General features: G+C 37.1%; 1 pseudogene; it reads right to left on the bottom strand.

The window, feature by feature from the left end:
• LOC121321104 overlaps nt 1–14563 on the bottom strand; it is a 247435-nt pseudogene that overhangs the window by 153947 nt on the left and 78925 nt on the right.

Below are 14563 nucleotides of genomic sequence, written 5' to 3'. Positions count from 1 at the left end.
TCACTACTGTGCCAAACTTTCTCCATTTGGACAATATGGCTCTGACTGTGGTTTGGTGAAGCTCCAAAGCCTTAGAAATGGCTTTGTAACCCTTTCCAGACTGATAGGCATCAACAACTTTTTTTTCCCCCCAGAGGTCTTCAGGAATTTCTTTGTGGCATGATGTGCCTCTGGAACCTGTGTACGGACAACTTCACTATGATGGTAAGGGCCAAAGTTAGTCCAATTTATATTGGGTAGGGCTGGCCCAAATCAGGCCTGATTTTTAACCAAAGTATTCAAACAGCTGACCCTAACTATCCCTTTAATTGGGTTGAGTTAACCAGGGGGGCAATACATTTTTAACAGTTGTCATACTGCAGGCGTAGAGGAGACATAATTTACAGCTACAGGTCGTTTCTAAAACCACTTCAAAAAAATTACCATACAGGAACTTATTGAAACGGGAACATTGTTAATATAATGTAAGCATGAACAACAGAGAGTGCTACAGAACACACATACAAGGGGGGGGGGGGGGGGGGGGGGGGGTACAAAACAGGGTTGTGCAGATACTCTGAAAATATGTGTAAGCCCTTTAAAATGTTAAAGCCAAAAATTATTGATTCAAATTAAATCAAACCTCTTAAAAACATGTAAATTACACAACACAAAACAAAGCTTCCTTCTTTCCTCCTGTGTACAGAATTATTGAGTACCAATCAATACTGTTGTAACAATGTGAGATCTGTTATTCTCAAAACAACCAAAACCACTCATTTTATCTGACATAATTTCTTGCCTTTCTGTTTTATATACAGTACTGTCATTTTGATTTCACCTACTGATTGTCACTTTGCTTGTTGCCATAGAAATGTGTCATTTTCCCAAAGTGTACAACATATCATCAGTGAATTGTGGGACGGCAGGTACCTCTTTGTGTAACCTCTGATTAAACTTGACAAACAAATACATCTCCCAGTGTACACACTGGCAGATAATTCAGTCAGAGTCGTGAGCTCTTAAGGCTAAGGAAAGACATGTACCTGACAAATTTGCGCATTTGCCAGTTTCGCTAGTTTTTGGTGTCATTTTACCGTACCACCTACAATTACAGCAGTAAACAAACTGACAAAAAAAACATGTTAAAGGGAATTACTCAGATTTCCCCAGTATCTGCAGAGCCTAGTAACTAATACTTACTGTATAGATCAGTGGTCCTCAAAGTGGTGCCCGCGAAGCCAGGCCATCGTGCCTGCGGCAGCTGTTCTTAAATTACGAGTCGTGAACACATTTCTGGCGGGTTGTAGGGTGGGAAAATAAAGAAAGCTTTAAAGACATTTTCCAACAAAAGCATCAAAGCAGTCTGTTGACAGCGCTGCTCGCTTATGGTGTGCTTGTACGTACGCAACATTTTTTTTTCCTGAATGGCTTTTGCGATGTGATCAACCAATTGAATATCTGCATTGTCTCTGCGGTAGTCCAATCATAAGTTAGCTGGATGGGACATAAACTGTGTCTGTTTCAAGTGCAGGTACTGACTAAGTTTAATCAAATAGGAGAGTCAAATCTGTCAAGTTTTACACAGCTGGCCAATCATAAGCAAGCAGAGGCCGTTCTCGGTATTCTGCATGAAAATTGAAGGCGAGTAGCCAAAGGGAACGTGAAAGATGAGACAGCTGGCCAATTATTCGTAAGCTGAGGCAGGGTGTTAATATGCGTGGTGTTAATATGTTAGTAAGCACTGAATTTCGACAACTCTTACTGGGAAAGAATAATACATTTTAGTATTTAAAATTTAATTTTCTATCTCTGTATTTCACCAGACAAGGGAAACACCATTGCATATTTAGTTACAAATCCACTTTCTCTGAATGATTGTACTGGAGATGAGCGATCTTTAAAACAGAGTAGTGTTGACAAATCTGTCAAGTTGAAACAAAGCGAGACACTATCTACACTTTTTATTTTATTTTATTTTAGTTTATTTATGGTTATCTGTGTAAACATGCTATTTAAAAAAATATTTGCATTGCGTATTTTAAAGAATAACTGCAGCGCCCACGATTACTACCTGAGACTTTGCCTTCTTAGAGTGAGCCAAGAATAACCCCACTAAAACTATTAAAGAATATATATATATATATATATATTATATATATATATATATATATATATATATATATATATATATATATATATATATATATATATATATATATATATAAATGTGTGTGTCTTAAGTTACACATGTAAGATATTGGACCCTACAACAATAGTCAGCGTGTCCGCAAACAGCCAACTAAGATAAATTTATGCCTGTGCCAAAATTACTTTGAGGACCACTGATATAGATGGTCAGAATACATTTACGATATTTATGATGCTAGAGCATATAATGCCTGAAATAGATTATTAAAATTACAGTTTAGTGTACGTTTTGTTTGCGTGGACACAAAACGTAGCTCACATTATTCATATTAAATCACAACTGCTCACATGGTGAATGCTACGATGCAAAACATTGTTTGAATGCATATGCCTGGTATTGTACAGAAAATCTTGAATACTTAGCTCTGAATTTGATATTTGATACCACTGCTACAAATGTATTTTCAGCAACAAATCAGAACAGGTGTCTTTAAGCATTACCATTTTACATAATCTGAAGCTATGCTATATTGTGCAGAGGAACTGCTCCTGCGACAGACTCCCTGGTAACTTTTTGATAAGCAGTTACCCCAGTCAGTGTCAGCCAAGAATCCTCACTAACCCACACCACCCCAAGAGGCCAACACCAAACGTCCATCCCTAAGAAGTGACCCACAACCCCACCACGCCCCTCCCTCCAGCCATCTCATACACACATCTGAAAGCTTGCCAACGAGCAAATATTCCACTTGAAACTGCACCCTGACTGAGGAAATAAGGCTATGACTCTTGTCCATGTATTGCAAGCTTCTCAAGAACCACTACTAAAAAAGAATGGCTGACAGGCTTGGTTTTGACTTGACCATATTTAGACTGTGATGAACTCCCCAAAGCACAAAACATTTTGTAGTATCTTTATACCTTAATCTGTTTTTCCTTTCATCCAGGGGCCATGTTCTTTTTTAATATGTGCTTTGCTTGTTTTACAGCTCAGGTCCCCCCTGGATAATTTTTATTCCGAATCGTACATTGCAAAGGTAAACTAAGCTTCTACATCTTGTTCCCAATAGGCCCAGTACCAAATTGCACAACAGGGAGGAAGAAGCTGAAGGATGAGGTAGGGTAACTTCACTGAGGTCTGTCATATGCCAAGTGACTTAAGATTTAATTCTTACTTCGAGCAATCAAAATACATAGCAATAGAAGTCTATGAGTTTTTAATAAAAGGATAGTTTCAAACAGTTCAATGCATGCAAACCTCTTGCAAGTTTCGCAAAAATTGGAAGATTAAAAATCGGAAACGTTTAAACTATAATAATTAATAACATATAATTAATATATAATTAATAACAGAACAGAGCGCAAGGATTCTTCTTTTCCTGTCTGTCAATTCTTTGAACTGTGCTAAAAGTGAAATGCAACTCTTACACATTTCTGTTAATTAATAAACTTGATCATTACAATGAATATTGCTATTTGAGGTTCTATTTTCCTGACAGAGACAGTATCGTCCTTTATAACTGCTTCAGTTCTCAAGGCATGCTGTTTACCCTGGCTTTGCCCCCAGTTGTGTCACACAGAGCAGCAGATGTTCTTGCTAAACCCTGGCTGTTACAAATAAAAATGACTGTAAACACATCTCTCACGGTGAGCTTCCTCCATCCACCTCCTTTCAGATCATTTGCCCTTTCCTGAGGCAATTGAGGCTTTACAAAAATGAAGGTCATGTTACCATTAATGGGGAAAAGCAACTTTTTGTAGTCAAATATTGTTAACTGCCTTGTCTATACTCAGTTTTGCAGTACAATATTGATATTACCTTGTCTATATTCATTTTTGCAGTAAAATGTTGATATTACCTTGTCTATACTTATTTTGCAGTTTAATATTGATATTACCATGTATATACTCATTTCTGCAGTAAGATATTGATAATTACCATGTCTGTACCCATTTTGCAGTGGAATATTGATATTGCCATGTATATACTCATTTCTGCAGTGAAATATTGACAAATACCTTGTCTATACTCATTTTTGCAGTAAAATATTGATATTATCTTGTCTATACGCATTTTGCAGTAAAATATTGATATTACCATGTATATACTAATTTCTGCAGTGAAATATTGACAAATACCTTGTCTATACTCATTTTTTTTTCAAATTTAAAAAATGTGCTTTACTTCAGCGACTTCTCAAATAATTCATATTTCCTGTCATTCCACTGCAATCCTGGCTATCATTTAATTTTTTGCATGAGCATACATATATTTATTAGGAGGGTAACACTGCGAATATAATTCCTTAATTCTTAAGCCAGACAAACTGGCGCATCCCCATTACTTGAGGCATGCAGAGGTGGGTTCGATGCAATGGAATGTTTTACATGACATTACCAGTCTGAAGTGTGCTCTGAGTGGCGTAACTGACATGTAAACCAACACTTTAAACATGCTGCATAAAAAGGCTTATTTTAGCAGAGCTGCTTTTGGCAGGAATGGAAAAGTAAGTGATCCTGTCTGTCTAGTTGCTGTGCCCAGTAGGATGTAGGTACAGTAGTAATCGCACTGTTTTTTTTAAAGGAAATAAACCAGATGAACAGAAATTGGACTCTATTACATTTACAACATGTCTCCATTCACTTTACACCTACTGATGGCCCTTTTCCAAGAGAAATTAACTGACAGTGCAATGGCCACCTTAGCATGAACAAGTTAAATACTCAGTTTCACAATGGCAGGAGAGTAGCAGAAGCAAAAAGATCCAATATACACAAAAAACTTGGGGTCAAACTCACGGGAATAGAAAATACATAAAAATGAGGTGTCATTTTGTAATATTTCACTGCAGGGTTCTCCATAAAACAAGAGCCATATAACAAACTCAGCCACAGCCCTATTAAAATGTTCCTGCAACAGGACATAATATTAACAATAGTCAATTATATGAAAGTAATAAGGTCTTACCCTTGCTGGAAGCAAATTCGCACGGATTACTGTTTTATAAACTTGCAGCATGCAGGTCCCTAAAAATAATTAAACCTCAATAATAACGTTGTCCTTCTTCCAGTTCTCATTACTAATGCGTGCATATATCAAACCTTCATTCAATAGTTAATAGGAATCGTGACGTTTCATAAATTAAGGGGGGGGGGGGGGCAGTAACTTCAGTTTTCCAAATTATTTACATCTTTCACTATCTTTAGGCTATTCTAAATATGATCATGTCTTATCAGTACTTTTTATCATCAGGAGTCTTTAAATGTAAAATATCAGTATAATATGAGTAAGGGTCACTCTCCAATGAAACACACTAGTAAGAATGTATTGAGAATACAGCGACATGTCTGGGTTTCAGAAAGAGAAACCTTGGACAATCTCCACCTCTTACACATCCATTCAAACCATCCATTTTAAAGCACGATACAGTACATGTTACTACACAACGTTAAAGAAATTGCTGTTTGCAGGCATTGCTTCCAAGACTTACATAGTGAATGGAAGTGACAGGTAAGATGTATTAAAATGAGTGTATTAGCTACATACACTTCTAGGAGAAATGTGTGCTAACCAAGTTTGCATTAAGGGAATTAACTAGATCTATGTTCTTATCTTCTGTAACATGCGGTCTGTCTTTGCAAAGCCAAAACTTGTGTTGGCCCATAGTAATCTTACACAGCACATAGTGCTTTTGTTGCTAAAATCAGATCGTATCTAATAAAACAGTTGCCATGGTTCTGTAACAATAGCCAGACTATCTTCTAATTTTGACAAGAACCAGCACAAGTTTCTTAGACATCAGCATATTCCCTTTTCTGTTAACTGCATCCATTCAAGTATAGTAAAAAAAAAGGCATACATTGACTTAAAAACTTGTTGATGCCATGAAGAGGTGCGAAATCAGAATCTATCAAAATCAGAAGGTTTGAAAATAAGTAAATGGACACTGAAACCTGAAGAAACCTGGTGTTTGAGCAGTACATTTTCAACGTATTAAACATGTTAACATGATGGCCTTTGCTGTACCAAAATACATAAATTATTTAAACATTATTTATCATTACCCAGATTTCCATGCATGTTTGCGTTTCAGCTTCAGGGAACAGCTGGCTAATTGTTACGGTGGACATCGAAGAATTAAAGGCTCCCTAATTTAACCTGCAGCACTTGTATATTACTAATAAATATTAATGAGGCTCAGCATACAGTTAATGCTAGCGTGATACAGGGAGGAAGTCATCTATTACGAAATCATCAATAAAGCAAAAGACTACAGGTCTAGTGCATCTGTTACGTTTTCCACAACAAGGCTTCATTTTGCACTGTTGGGGTGCAATAATTACCTGACCGGGTTACTGGTCAGAGACACACGCAGAGAATCCAGGCAGCTGAAGAGCCTTTCATCTGTAGCACCTGACTTCAGTTCAGAGATGAATTCCTGTGGTGAGATCTGATGCCTGCTCTTCAGGCTGCCCTGCAAAGAAAAGAAAACGTATGGAGAGACATTGCCTGATTAGTATCCCAGCTGGTTTAAATGGATCACCCATCACAGCTGCTATCAGCAGGATAAAGAATACTTACCCCCGCTGTTTATAAAGGAAAAACACTTGAATTGCTATTATACAGTGCAGGTTTTGAACATTTCACTCTGATACATTGACATAGTGTTATAATCCAGCATCTGCAGTCATTAAATCTGTATGTCTGTAAAGGTACACATTCAGTACTGTATGTATTCTTCACACTAAAATACTGACTACAGTCATTTAAGCAGTGGCTTGTTTAAAGCAGGCAGCCCATCTGCTATCACTGTCTTTCAGTATAATGTATTCCACAGCGTGCAGCATGACAAAGCAGTCAGTTCTTTAAACTGCACATGCACCTTTCCTTCTTTGTGAAAAGTATACATTCTTAACAAATACCAGTAGCACTATAAGCCTGGTCAACCGCTCTGATTTCCACTTTATTTTATATTATGCTGGTGCTTATAAATGTTGTGCTCTTGAAAGTAAAAGAAATGTAAATGTGGCAGAGCAAAGCTCTGCTGTTTAGAAATTGGCAGGGATGGGGTTAATTTCCCCTACCTGCCTGGGTTTATTATGTTCAGGTGGCTGGGGTTGATTAGTTGATTAAATGATTAACTTAACAATCAATCAGCGCCCAGCCACCTGATATAAAAGGAGACCTCTACCTCTCATTTGTGAGGAGGGAGCTGAGGAAGCAGGTTGGTGGTTTTTGGTTGTTTGTATTTTTGAAATTTTGAATCCAGTGAACGCATTGCCCAGCCTGGAAACCTTATTTTTTTTTGTAAGATTTGCTTTTTGATCTTGCTTTATTTGTGTTTGAACCTTTTTGTTTTGCCCTTGTGCACTTTATTTTTGTGTTTATTTATAATAAAATTAGTATTTTTTTGAACTGCAGTCTGTCTCTGGGTCTCTATCCACTCGCGAGCCTGCCACAGTAAACAAGAAAAAAAGACCTTAAGGTAGTTAAGAGTGTAGCGTCGGTTCCCACGTAACATGTGCACAGAAGCACTGTGCGTCAACAAATCTTCATCCCTCCTCAACGTAGCAGCGTCAAATTAATGCCATTTTTTTAGATTCTAGTTGGTTAGGACACCATAGTTCACGATTTGCAAACATTAACAAAACAATTAACAGGAAACTTGCATAGAAAACAAGTAACCATTTCAATACTTGGATTGAAATGTCCTTAAACAATGGACCACTAGTTACACTACTTGAATTTAGTTCCCTTATAAACATGTGTACTGTAACTGCCATGCTTTTCCGATGGTTCAAATGCATAATAACTGCAGTAAAGATTAAGTTGATGCATTAAGGACTAATCATATGCAATGAGAATGTGATTGTTAAACCAGCAGATAAGGGTGGTGGCCTTGTTTTATTGACTAAAGATTCCTATAATACAGAAGTAAGACGCCAATTATCAGGTATTAACTTTTATAAGAAATTGGCAGGTGACCCCAATACTGCTTTCAAATCGGAAATTGATTGCTTTTTAAAATCAGCATATGAAATCTGAGCACATTCCAGAAAGTGTGTATAAATATTTAATATGTAAATCACCCTATACATTAAAGCCTGTGAGATTATATATAATATATATATATATAGTACCCAAGGTTCATAAATTATTGGACAATCCACCAGTTCGCCCCATTGTCTCTGGAATTGGTTCTCTCATTGAACCTCGTTCCAATTATACTGATTCTTTCTTGAGACCCCTTGTTAAATTCCCTTCAGATGTAAGGGATATGGCTGACTATTGGTCAGTTATTGAATGTAAGATTACCTAATGAAAATATTACTCTAGCTACACTTGACGTTTTAAGTCTATATACCAATATTCCACATGGTGATGGTCTTAATGCTCTTAAGTTCTATCTTGATAGCAGAAGTGATATCCAGACACCAATTGCATTTCTCCTTGAGATGGCACATATAGTTCTCACTAAAAATGACTTTCTCTTTGAGAAAGATTTTTATCTACAAATCCAGGGCACAGCAATGGGAGCTTCATTTGCACCAGACTATGCCAATCTCTTTATAAGATTTCTCGAACACAATAATATATATGAACATAATCCTTTCATAGATAACATCTTCATGTGGAAACGGTACATTGATGATATTTTCCTGTTATGATCCGGTACCGATTTAGAACTTAAAACATGTGTTGCTTATTTGAACGGTCTGATTTCCTCTTGTTAATTTTTGTTTGGAATATGATACATTTTATCATTTAGTTTGGAGTAAGATACAAGGTTAGGTTTCTCAACACCACTGAATGTCTTGATAAGGGATCTTTATATACCACCTTTTGTACTAAACTGACTGACAAAAACAGTATTATGCATGCTTCTAACTTTCACTTTGTACCACTCGAAAAGGGACTCCCTTATTATCAACTTAAACAAGTTTGTTTTAAATCTGAAGATTTTGACACAAATAGGCAAAATGTAAGAACTATTTTTATCTAGGAATTACCCAAGGGATTGGCAGGATAAAGCTCTCTTCAAAGTTCAAAACATGGATATAAATCCTCACGTGAATAAGAACAAAGAATTCTCTTCCATTTGGTGCACGACTTTTACCACATGCAGTCATGAGAATAAAACACATTACACTGTGTAACACAATTTTTGTTCCTGGGTAGTAAGTGTTATTTCCTAATTGCTTACGCCTCAAAAGTATAGAAAATGGCTATTATTCCCCACAAACTTTGCTTCTGTGACCAGGACAGTGATATTTTGAAATGTACCTATTTCCATTGAGAAAACGGGGGAATTTGTGTCTCTTCGTTTACATAAAGTCAGAAAAAAACAACATATGAATCCAAATTAACATGCATTTATACTAAAGTAATACAAAAATGACTACAAAAGATTTAGAAGTGAGTAGTTTTTCGAGATTTACGATTATACTGTAAATCACTTTCACGAATCAGCCCCCAAATGTAGTCTCCCATCAAGTTCTTGTTATACTGTCCTTTGGTAGCGGCGTTCAAAGTCCAGTATATCCTGCTGGAAGCGCTCGCCTTGCTCCTCCGAGTACGCTCCCATGTTCCTTGAATTTATCAAGATGAGCATCAAGGATATGGACTTTGAGGGACATCCTACAGCCCATTGTGCCGTAGTTCTTCACCAGAGTCTCAACCAGCTCCACATAGTTTTTGGCCTTGTGATTGCCCAGGAAGCCCCGAACCACTGTAACAAAGCTGTTCCAAGCCGCTTTCTCCTTACTAGTGAGCTTCTTGGGGAATTCATTGCACTCCAGGATCTTCTTTATCTGTGGTCCGACGAAGACACCGGCTTTGACCTTTGCCTCAGACAGCTTAGGGAAGAAGTCTTGAAGGTACTTGAAGGCTGCCGGCTCTTTATCTAGAGCTCTGACAAATTGTTTCATAAGGCTCAATTTGATGTGCAGTGGTGGCATCAGCACCTTCAGGGGGTCCACCAGTGGCTCCCACTTGACGTTGTCCAAAGAGAACTTGGTCCGCTGTGGCCAGTCCCGCCTGTGGTAGTGCGCCTTGGTGTCCCTGCTGTCCCAAAGGCAAAGATAGCAGGGAAACTTGGTAAAACCGCCTTGGAGACCCATCAGGAATGCCACCATTGCAGCCTCTTGATGCCATCTCAGAAAAATGCAGGTATGTATCCACTTAGGCAGCTGGAACTAAACTGAACTGATGGGCTTAAGGCCCCTGTATTTATACTACTATTTATATTACTGGAAAGTTCTAGAAAGTTCTAGAAGTTGCTCCAAGTTTACTCAGCACTGAATCTATCTGGAATGTTCTGGAAAATAGGTAAATTTCAAAATATCACTGTCCTGGTCACAAAAGCAAAGTTTGTGGGGAATAATAGCCATTTTCTATACTTTTGAGGCATAAGCAATTAGGAAATAACACTTACTACCCAGGAACCAAAAAAAAAAAAAAAAAAAAGTGTTACACGGTGCTATTAGACACTAGCATATCTGATACTATTGATAGCAAAATATTTCAATCTACGCCCCTTTTTACACACTAGAGGCAGAAATATGTGGGGCATTCTTGTTAAAGCTGATTCTTTTAAAAGATACAGCTAAACATTTAAACTGGGGTACAGTCATAAACTGATTCTTTCCATGTCAGAAATGTGTAGCTTGTGACTATGCTATTAAAACTAAAACCTTTACAAGTCATGTAACTAAAAAGAATACAATATTTCACAAGTTATTACCTGCACATCTGATTTTGTAGTTTATTTTGAGTCTAGGTCGGCCAGGGTGTCCTCGGCTCACCGCGCACCAGCGACCCCTGTAGTCTGGCCGGGCGCCTGTGGGCTTGCCTGTTAGTTGCCCGGGAGCTGCGTTGTCCTTCTAGCTCCTGGGCAGCTGCATGGTGAATCTGCAGTGTGTAAAGAAGCGATCGGCTGACGGCACACGCTTCGGAGAACAGAGTGTGTTCGTCTTTGCCGCTCCCGAGTCAGCACAGGGGTGTTATCAGTGAGCCGAGCATAAATAAATAATAAATTGGCCATTTCAAATTGGGAGAAAATAAAACATTAATTGGCAACGACTAAATTTTTTTAAAAAATAAATAAATAAATAAATAAATAGTTTCTGATGAGGAAAGATTTCTAATTTAAAATGGTCACCTAGACTCAACAAAAAATTAAAGCTAGAACCCGCAGCCAGTCACTCAAAAAATATTCACAATATTCGTGTTTAGTATGCTGGTTTATTATAGCCTGTTACTAGAATACATGAAACTAAGGATAAGGCCCGTAATTCAATCAATATTGTACTGTAGAAATGATTCTTTTCCTATTTCGCAATGGTTTGGGACCTCAACTAACACTGTTTTCATTCAATACTTTTGCATTTAGCTGTTTGAGTGAATTCAGCATCATTGTTTTTATTAGGTCTAAATTTGGTCGACACAAAGTCAAAAACTTACTTTAGCTTTTCAGTTCTTAGGACACATTGTTTTAACAAAGGTTTAAGTTAGGGTAAACCCAAACCCAAAAAGAAAACAGCCCCTAAACCTGAACACCCAGACCAAGTATGATGTTTATCAGAGGTGCCAGTACTTCGTTGCATGAATTTACAACTTGCAAAGTGCACACTTTTTCTGTGTTTTACTGCCAAATCATAAATTACACAACCTATTTATATTCGCATAACACTCATAGTATTCAGTTAACTTATTCAAGACAGCAATCAAAAAGACACTTCAGACATGTATGGGTAAACCCACTGAGCACAGTGGATGGCTTAATATTTTTTGTCTTGTCAAGATGTTGCACAAATATTGTCTGCAACAAGGTGACAAGAAGAAGAAAAAAAAAGCCTACGCCAGTCAAATAAAATTAAGACAATACAATGCGAAAATACAGAAAACATTAAAATTGACATTGTTTTTTGACACGTGTCAAGTGGGATTCATTTTCCCCATCTTTTCAACTACTTTGTTTGCATGGTTTTCAACCAAAACAAAAAGAGCCAGAACAAACATATTTGTCAGACAGTCCTTTTCTCTTTAGAGTGGAAGCTATTGAATTTAGGGGGATAAGTAAGTCTGTAGGAAAACAGTTTTAACCCTCCACTGAACATAAAACGTGGCGCAGGGGAGATGCCAAAGGACATGCATATGAATTAGCATGAACATCATCTTCAGTCAAGTAGATTCCAATGTAATTGCATTTATTCCACCTTTTCTGAGTGGTTCCGAGTTCAGTTTCTCCAATACTGGACTTCAACACGTTTTTTCTGTATCAAAATTAACCAGCCATGTTCTGAACTTGCAGAATTAAATGATTAAAATTCAACACTGGAGAGTCCTAAAACATCAACATCGCAATAAGGAAAGTAACTGATAAATGGCCATCGCTAATCGATGTGAGAACAAAATCCCATGAATCAAAATTGGCATTAATTAAATAAATAAACGACTACAACCAGTGATGATTAAATGGTTACGAGATACTACAACTATGGATGTCAGAAGCACTTTGGTGATACGTCGCATCACACTACACTGCTGAGCAATAATTCTTAAGCGCAATACAATGGGGTTAGGACTATTGGATTTGTAGACCCAATTTACCCACTTATATAATGGTTTTTAAAGCTCCCCATCAAGCATTTTGAGTTTAAGCTGTGACATGATTACTAATGATGGTACTGCCTGGTAGTATTGAATGTTTCTAGTCCCATAAGTTATGTTTATTTGTTTGCTTATTTAAAACAGATGAGACCAACTGATTGCAGTTACATTTCCAACCAGCAATGAAGGATGCATCATAGAAGTGAAGGAATACCTCAACCCAACCTACCTAGCAATACATATCAGTGCTATGCTTTGCAGAATTAAAGCAGAATCCTTGTATAATGAAGACCTGGTTGTACAATACATTATCAAGAGAGAGTTCACTGCAACATGCGGACATCCGGGATGGTAGTTTAAATGAGTGAGTTGAATGTGTCTGCACAAGTGGCTGAAGTTTTAGAAAATGTGGTTACCAGTTTGTGGGAGATAAAATATTAGAATTGATTTATTTTGTTTTTAAAAACACACCTCTCATTTAATATTGGTACTGTAGTCAGGCAGCTGACTAACCAAAATGAGCATTACAGAACAAACAGGAATTATGCACTCCATTACTGGTGGTTATACTGTATATGAAGGACTATAAATCCCATGGTTCCTGACCCTGTCACATTCAGGTCCCTGGGAATCTCAGGGATAATGGAAGATTTATTATGGGATTTGAGTTAAAAACATCCAGTAACATGTTTTTCCCTTAAAACCCTGCAGCCCTAACATGGGGTATAGAGGGTATGATTACTCTCTCCCTATCATAATTCTTCAATTAAAATGATACAGTAACAGTTATTATTTACTGATAGCCACAGAGAGACTTTAGATCTAAATGATTACATATCTGCTTGGTGAAACTCACAAAGATCCATACTCTTTTGGTGTAAGGGAGGAAATGAGGTGCACATTAAAAGAGCATGTTGACTCATCAATATCTGTGTGTATTGGAAGACAAAAAAACAGAAAAATAAAAGCTTAGTTTGCATTTATAATAGTTACATTAAAAAAAAAAAAAAAGTTATTCCAATATTATCCTGCAAAGGAAAGCATAAAAAGCTTGTATTTATTTTCTGCCACACTGTGTATGACAAGAAAGATTAGTTAACGGTTTTTCGAAGCAACAAAACAGACTTATAAATTGTGGCTTCAGATCAATAGCTCCTGAAATTCATAGCAAGTTTATATATAACCGATTACACTAAACTGACAGACAATTTCAAAATGTAATCATAAAATTTATAAGAAGGGACAGAAAGTGCCACTAAACCCTGCTATATTGATTTAGTTTCGAAAGGCTCTGCATATATGTGAATAAAAATGAGGAAATTAATTTCTAGGCAATATACTGCTAGCCACATATATAGGTAGGTCTACGGAATTGAACACATTTATTAACCCATTTAAAGCCATTTTATCAGACAATATAAAAGCCTGGAAGGAAGGGTTTATGTGACTGGAGTAAAATATAAAATGCAATCACACTTTCAATACTCAAAGAAACATTTTACAGTATCTACAACCGATTAAAACACAGCAGTACTTTCTTCAGATAAGAAGAACGCTTATTGCACATGCATTGTTTGTAACTGCCCAACTATAAATCTGATGGGTTACACTAGGAACTAGACACGAAACCGTAAACCTAAATCTCATCTAAAGTTGTGCAAGGCAAGTAGGACATGTCCTGCATGTCTTTGCTGTCACTAAACCAAGTGCTTCATTAAGTGCTCATAATTAGAGCATGGATGTGTGGGTTCCCAACTGGGAACTGAAACCTCTGGAGGAAGGACTGAAACACATACAGAAATAAATACTCCCCAGGACCTT

Source organism: Polyodon spathula, chromosome 9 (genome assembly GCF_017654505.1).
Source record: "Polyodon spathula isolate WHYD16114869_AA chromosome 9, ASM1765450v1, whole genome shotgun sequence".
Lineage (NCBI taxonomy): Eukaryota > Metazoa > Chordata > Actinopteri > Acipenseriformes > Polyodontidae > Polyodon > Polyodon spathula.
This window is presented reverse-complemented; position numbering and strand designations above follow the sequence as displayed.